Raw genomic sequence first — 7,634 nt, 5'->3', positions numbered from 1 at the left:
TAGGTCTATAACATGACTAAGCTTCTTGGAACATGAATATCTACTTGGCATCAAATATTAGTTCCAGCTTATTTAAAAGTAAGAATTGACTTAATTATTTACAGGCATTAAATGTTTAAAGGTTAAATTAATAAAATTTAATATCCCTTTGAAATATGAAGCAACATAAACAATCTTACGGCAAACTAGGACTCTTGTTCTTAATGTGAAGTTACATTTTAGTAAGTTTAAAAAGACTGTGACCCATATATTAAATTTGACTGAAAAGAAAAACACTATCATGTCTACGTTTTTAGCCAACAAAGTCATCACTAAAATTGTAAGCAAAATATATATATATATATAATTTAACAAGTAATATATGCTATGCTTTATAGTAATATAGACATTTCTTCATGACATTTTATGATTTAGAATTCAAGAGGGGAACATGGTTAAATGTAAACTTGTTTTTGAGCAAAGTAGGTTCTTAAATCAGCTGACTTCTTCCTCCCCAAAGACGGAAAGGACTCAGTTATTTACATGCTATTTTATACCTACTGAAATTAAAACACGGCTCTCGAAAGTTTCAGAAATTATTTTCAGCTCTAAAATTGTACTTGCTTGAAAGCTACCAAATGATATTTCAGGAATTACTCAATGTTGTTCATAATGTGTGAAAACATTATGCTTTCCTTGGATTTAAAATGCACTGTTTAGAAAAACATTTTTGTCCCTTGAATAATGATAATTAAAATACTTTTATGAATTATTACATACAATTTTCTATGTATATATGTTAAAATTGATTTGCCTGTATGAAACACTTCTGAATATGAATATATATATATATGTGTGTGTGTATGTATATATATACATAAATATATAATTTTAGCAAGAGAATAATCTAATTATTTTCATGTTTCACTGCCAATATTTTTACATCACTTAAATGGCTAAGAGATTTCATGAATAATTTTTATTCTAAATCATTTATTGAAGTTCATTTAAGACAGACTACATTCAATATGGTACTGTATATCAAGCCACCTATATTACAGAAATGAGAGGAACTAGTGTTTATTTGCTCTTATAATTCTGAAAGGAAAATTGGAATCTTAAGTAGTAATTATGAAAATCCAAACTATGTTTAAACAAAGCGTCTGTTCTTGGGGTCTGCTATTTTCCTTTTCTTTTGTTGAAAAAAGCCTTGCATTTAATTGTACACGTAATTGCACATCACTCCTTTTCAAACTACTAAATTATTTTTCTAATTCTCTTTGTATTTGTTCTTTATTCTGAGCCAAACTCTCTTTCAGCAATACATTATTACAGATTCAGTACTTAAAATATTGTTGTTTCTCTGTGAACATAGCTAAATAGCTTATGCTTCATCCTGATCTCCTGAGAGGAGAAACTCGATTCTTATGTATGTTGGAACTGTAAATGAATCACAAGTCCATTCAATAGTCTTTTATATTCTGTAAGAAAGCATAGACTTCCACAGAGAAAGAGCATTCCAAAGACAATGGACCTAATGCAGAGTTAATGCTTCTCAGGAAGGTTAATGGCTTGAATTGCAAGAATTCCTACATATAGAATGTAATTGGTAGAGTCTGATAAAAGCCTGCAGGATTACATGAAAAGAAAACATCTGCTTCTTCATTGTAATGGCTGTCTTTCCCTCAAAATTTGTTCTTACCTCTGTGTTAAGACTACTGCACTAGAATCTCATATACTCATTAATCTGAAATTAAAAAAAACATAAGCCTATTAAATTTAAATGAATTCATTTTCTTTCCTTCCATTATGATCTTTTTAGGCCAAAGATTAGGACAGTGATATATTGTGGCACATAATTTTGTTTGGTACTGAACAGTATACAAAGATTACTATTCTTCTGTTTACAAGGATGTAGCCTTGTAATTATTTTTATATTGGTTGGAGAATTATTTGTACTCATAAGAAATGATACAGATTATTAGTAATAGTATTAATCCAAATATTCAGTAATGTACTTTGAAATTTTAGTGTAATTGTAGTTGAAAAGATTAGAAAGTCTCTTGAATTTGCATATATTCCCTTGCCTAGAGTGTGGGCAAGGCCTGTGAATATGTTGGGTGTGACCTCTATGGTTTGGATACTAGGTACCTCACTTTGGGTTAATCAAATATGTAAGACCTAGATTGTGGCTTAGTGAAACAAATGCTTTAAAAGAAATGCAACATCACATACTTTCTGCTAGCCTGAGTAAACATTGAGGACAGGACCTTCCTGTCAAGTGGGGAGAGTTTTGGCAAGAAACTATAGCAGTCTCCAGGATATGAATGTAATTTCCTGATGAATGTCAAAAGTGCAGATGTAGGACTGCCTTCACACAAATGCAGTAGCTGATCTTAGGAAAGAACTGAAGGATCCAGGAAGTAGAAATTCTCTAACTGAAGTTCCAAGGGAGGTCTGCAATGTGGCAGACATCTTCATTGTACACACATGAATCTGTCCCAGTTAACATAATGCTAATTCATGACATAAGCATAATTATCGTAAATCCCTCTATGATGGGCAAGGAATATACATTAAGAGACTTTAGCATGTAAAAATATATACCCACAATCACAATTCTAACTTCTTCCTAATATACTAAATCTGACCCCTCTGTATCTCATTTTTGGTTAATAAAATTAGGATCCCACCACAAGTTTGAATGAAAGGATTAAGGCATTTTTGTTTTTGTAATTGTTAATGCTCTACAATGTATCAATTCAGCAATATTGCTAACTGTGTTTTAAATTTTGTTTTTCAAATTTCATCATATCTATTTCTTAGGCCAAATAGGGATTGGAACCATACCCTTAATGTCATCTTCACTCATGTTGTAGATTTGAGAGATTGCTCTCACCTTCTTACAAAAGACTCTGTGTCTTTTCTACAAATGGTCAAATAGTTCTATGGAAGAATTGCTATTCTTACTAGTTAACAGAAGTTGTAATTTGCTCATTTATTTTTCATAGATGACTTAAATTTGAGAGAGATTTGCTATTTAACAGACGTATTTAAATATATTTTACAACAATATTGTTATACATTTTGCTGTTGAGAAACCAAATTCAGGACTTTCATGAGTCAGAATAACTGTATAATAGGAAGAAATAGTCTTGGGAAATACAATTTGTAATTAAGCTCATTTTGTCAAGTATTTTGTCAACTTACATGTTTTATCAACAAAATCTAAGATTAATATTTCTCCTTACTCAGTCTCATACAAATTAACTGATTAATATACTAACATATTAAAAATAAATATTCACATAAAGTATAACCAAACAATATTTTTCCGGAAGACTCAATATTAAGTAAAGAGGTATAGGGTGAAATCGTATTATAGTATCTTAAAATGTTTTTATTATTATAAAACTGTTCCTTAAGTACATTAATATTTATGTTTGCTTTAATTTTTTCATTTTTAGGATACTAGGTACACGCCTCGATGGAGCTATTTTACTTCCTATAACTCCCAAAACAGGGGGCTGTAGAGATGGCTCAGAGGTTAAGAGCACTGTCTGCTCTTCCAGAGGTCCTGAGTTCAATTCCCAGCAACCACATGGTGGCTCACAACCACCTATAATCAGGTCTGGTGCCCTCTTCTGGCCTGTAGTTGCATACATGCAGGCAGAAAGCTGTATGATATATACATAATAAATAAATAAATGTTTAAAAAAAAACAAAAAAAAAACAACTCCCAAAACAGTCTTGTCTCTAAACACACAAAGCTTTGGGTATTGTGAGTCACTTTAGTTGTGCTCTGAATTCTGATGGCCAGAACCTAGAGTAAAACTTGTTCTTTCATCTTGTGCATCATCTGTCTCCGTAGGATTGTATAGTCTTATTATTTCTCTAAACATCCCAGCAAAGCAGCCATCTGAAAGTTTAAATAAAATGTCTCATAGGCTTTTTCTATGTTCAGGAAATCTATAGCCAATGAAGGTGAGTAACTTGTGTCTTGAATTCCTCTCTAAAATTTCCAATATTGATTTTTCTCATGAGACAGTAATTTTTCTTTTCAGTGCTCTTTAAATGAGAGAATTCTCATTTCTTTTAGCCTCAAAGTTAGTAGAAAAAATACATTGGTGTCCTTTTTGTTTATCTTAGAAAATTCTTTTTTCTTTTTCTCCAAATTCTCCAAGCTGCATTCTAAATTATTAAGTATGATTGTCCACTGCCTCCAACACCCATTATTAGTATCTATTTTCACAGAAGTCTATCATTTTTGTTTCTGCCTTATTATTCATTTCATTTTTTTACTGTGGTCTTAATTCTTTTTTTTTCTCCATTTTTATTAAATTGGGTATTTCTTATTTACATTTCAATTGTTATTAGCTTTCCCAGTTTCCAGGCAAACCTCCCCCAAACCCCTACCCCTCCCCTTCTATATGGATGTTCCCCTCCCCATCCTCCTCCCATTACCACCCTCCCTCCAACAATCCCATTCACTGGGGGTTCAGTCTTGGCAGGACTAAGGGCTTCCCCTTCCACTGGTGCCCTTACAAGGCTATTCATTGCTACCTATGCAGTTGGAGCCCAGGGTCAGTCCATGTATATATTCTTTGGGTAGTGGCTTAGTCCCTGGAAGTGCTGGTTGGTTGGTGTTGTTGTGCCTACAGGAAACACACCTCAGAGACAAAGACAGACACTACCTCAGAGTAAAAGGCTGGAAAACAACTTTCCAAGGAAATGGTCTGAAGAAACAAGCTGGATTAGCCATTCTAATATCGAATAAAATCGATTTTCAACTAAAAGGCATCAAAAAAGATAAGGAAGGACATTTCGTATTCATCAAAGAAAAGATCCACCAAGATGAACTCTCAATCCTAAATATCTATGCTCCAAATACAAGAGCACCTACATACATAAAAGAAACCTTACTAAAGCTCAAAACACACATTGCACCTCACACAATAATAGTAGGAGATTTCAATACCCTACTCTCATCAATGGACAGATCATGGAAACAGAAATTAAACGGAGACATAGACAGACTAAGAGAAGTCATGAACCAAATGGACTTAACAGATATTTATAGAACATTCTATCCTAAAGGAAAAGGATATACCTTCTTCTCACCACTTGATGGTACTTTCTCGAAAATTGAACATAGAATTGGTCATAAAACAGACCTCAACAGATACAGAAAGATAGAAATAATCCCATGCATCCTATCAGATCACCACGGGCTAAAGCTGGTCTCCAATAACAATAAGGAAAGAAAGCCCACATATACATGGAAGTTGATCAATTCTCTACTCAATGATAACCTGGTCATAAGGTTAAATAAAGAAATAAAGAAAGAAATTAAAGATTACCATTCCTACAAAACTGCAGAAATCTTGCCACAGAAAATGTCAGAATTCCACAAATCCTTCTCCAGAAGTAAAGTTTTAAATCTCCTGTGCTTTATAGAAGCACCTCTCCTTGGTGACACCACTTTTCTGAGTGCAATATTAACTGATTTTATATTAAAAGAGAAATATATTTTTCCTGTAGTGATTAGTTAATCTTCATATGACATCTATAGTTTTTAAATGGCTTTTCAAAAATTATGATAGTTTTTCTATCTATTTTTATTTTGAGTTCTTTCTAAATATACCCATGCACTCTCAGTTTATTAAACTGATTTGTTTCATATGAAATCCACACCAATGCCAGACTATTCTCTTTATATTATTCTGCAACTGAGCAACATAACTCCCAAGTCTTTTTTTTTATTAACTTGAGTATTTCTTTTTTTTTTTTTTTTGGTTCTTTTTTTCGGAGCTGGGGACCGAACCCAGGGCCTTGCGCTTCCTAGGTAAGCGCTCTACCACTGAGCTAAATCCCCAGCCCCGAGTATTTCTTATATACATTTCGAGTGTTATTCCCTTTCCCCGGTATCCGGGCAAACATCCCCCTCCCCCCTCCCCTTCCTTATGGGTGTTCCCCTCCCAACCCTCCCCCCATTGCCGCCCTCCCCCCACCAGTCTAGTTCACTGGGGGTTCAGTCTTAGCAGGACCCAGGGCTTCTCCTTCCACTGGTGCTCTTACTAGGATATTCATTGCTACCTATGAGGTCAGAGTCCAGGGTCAGTCCATGTATAGTCTTTAGGTAGTGGCTTAGTCCCTGGAAGCTCTGGTTGCTTAGCATTGTTGTACATATGGGGTCTCAAGCCCCTTCAAGATCTTCCAGTTCTTTCTCTGATTCCTTCAACAGGGGTCCTATTCTCAGTTCAGTGGTTTGCTGCTGGCATTCGCCTCTGTATTTGCTGTATTCTGGCTGTGTCTCTCAGGAGCGATCTACATCCGGCTCCTGTCGGTCTGCACTTCTTTGCTTCATCCATCTTGTCTAATTGGGTGGCTGTATATGTATGGGCCACATGTGGGGCAGGCTCTGAATGGGTGTTCCTTCAGTCTCTGTTTTAATCTTTGCCTCTCTCTTCCCTGCCAAGGGTATTCTTGTTCCCCTTTTAAAGAAGGAGTGAAGCATTCACATTTTGATCATCCGTCTTGAGTTTCATTAGTTCTAGGTATCTAGGGTAATTCAAACATTTGGGCTAATAGCCACTTATCAATGAGTGCATACCATGTATGTCTTTCTGTGATTGGGTTAGCTCACTCAGGATGATATTTTCCAGTTCCAACCATTTGCCTACGAATTTCATAAACTCGTTGTTTTTGATAGCTGAGTAATATTCCATTGTGTAGATGTACCACATTTTCTGTCTCCATTCCTCTGTTGAAGGGCATCTGGGTTCTTTCCAGCTTCTGGCTATTATAAATAAGGCTGCAATGAACATAGTGGAGCACGTGTCTTTTTTATATGTTGGGGCATCTTTTGGGTATATGCCCAAGAGAGGTATAGCTGGATCCTCAGGCAGTTCAATGTCCAATTTTCTGAGGAACCTCCAGACTGATTTCCAGAATGGTTGTACCAGTTTGCAATCCCACCAACAATGGAGGAGTGTTCCTCTTCCTCCACATCCTCTCCAGCATCTGCTGTCACCTGAGTTTTTGATCATAGCCATTCTCACTGGTGTGAGGTGAAATGTCAGGGTTGTTTTGATTTGCATTTCCCTTATGACTAAAGATGTTGAACATTTCTTTAGGTGTTTCTCAGCCATTTGGCATTCCTCAGCTGTGAATTCTTTGTTTAGCTCTAAACCCCATTTTTTAATAGGGTTATTTGTTTCCCTGCGGTCTACCTTCTTGAGTTCTTTGTATATTTTGGATATAAGGCCTCTATCTGTTGTAGGATTGGTAAAGATCTTTTCCCAATCTGTTGGTTGCCGTTTTGTCCTAACCACAGTGTCCTTTGCCTTACAGAAGCTTTGCAGTTTTATGAGATCCCATTTGTCGATTCTTGATCTTAGAGTGTAAGCCATTGGTGGTTTGTTTAGGAAATTTTTTCCAGTGCCCATGTGTTCCAGATCCTTCCCTAGTTTTTCTTCTATTAGTTTGAGTGTGTCTGGTTTGATGTGGAGGTCCTTGATCCACTTGGACTTAAGCTTTGTACAGCGTGATAAGCATGGATCGATCTTCATTCTTCTACATGTTGACCTCCAGTTGAACCAGCACCATTTGCTGAAAAATGCTATCTTTTTTCCATTGGATGGTTTTGGCTCCTT

This window comes from Rattus norvegicus, chromosome 13 (assembly GCF_021556685.1).
Source record: "Rattus norvegicus strain SHRSP/BbbUtx chromosome 13, alternate assembly SHRSP_T2T, whole genome shotgun sequence".
Taxonomy (NCBI): Eukaryota; Metazoa; Chordata; class Mammalia; order Rodentia; family Muridae; genus Rattus; species Rattus norvegicus.
Note: the sequence above shows the minus strand (reverse complement) of the source record.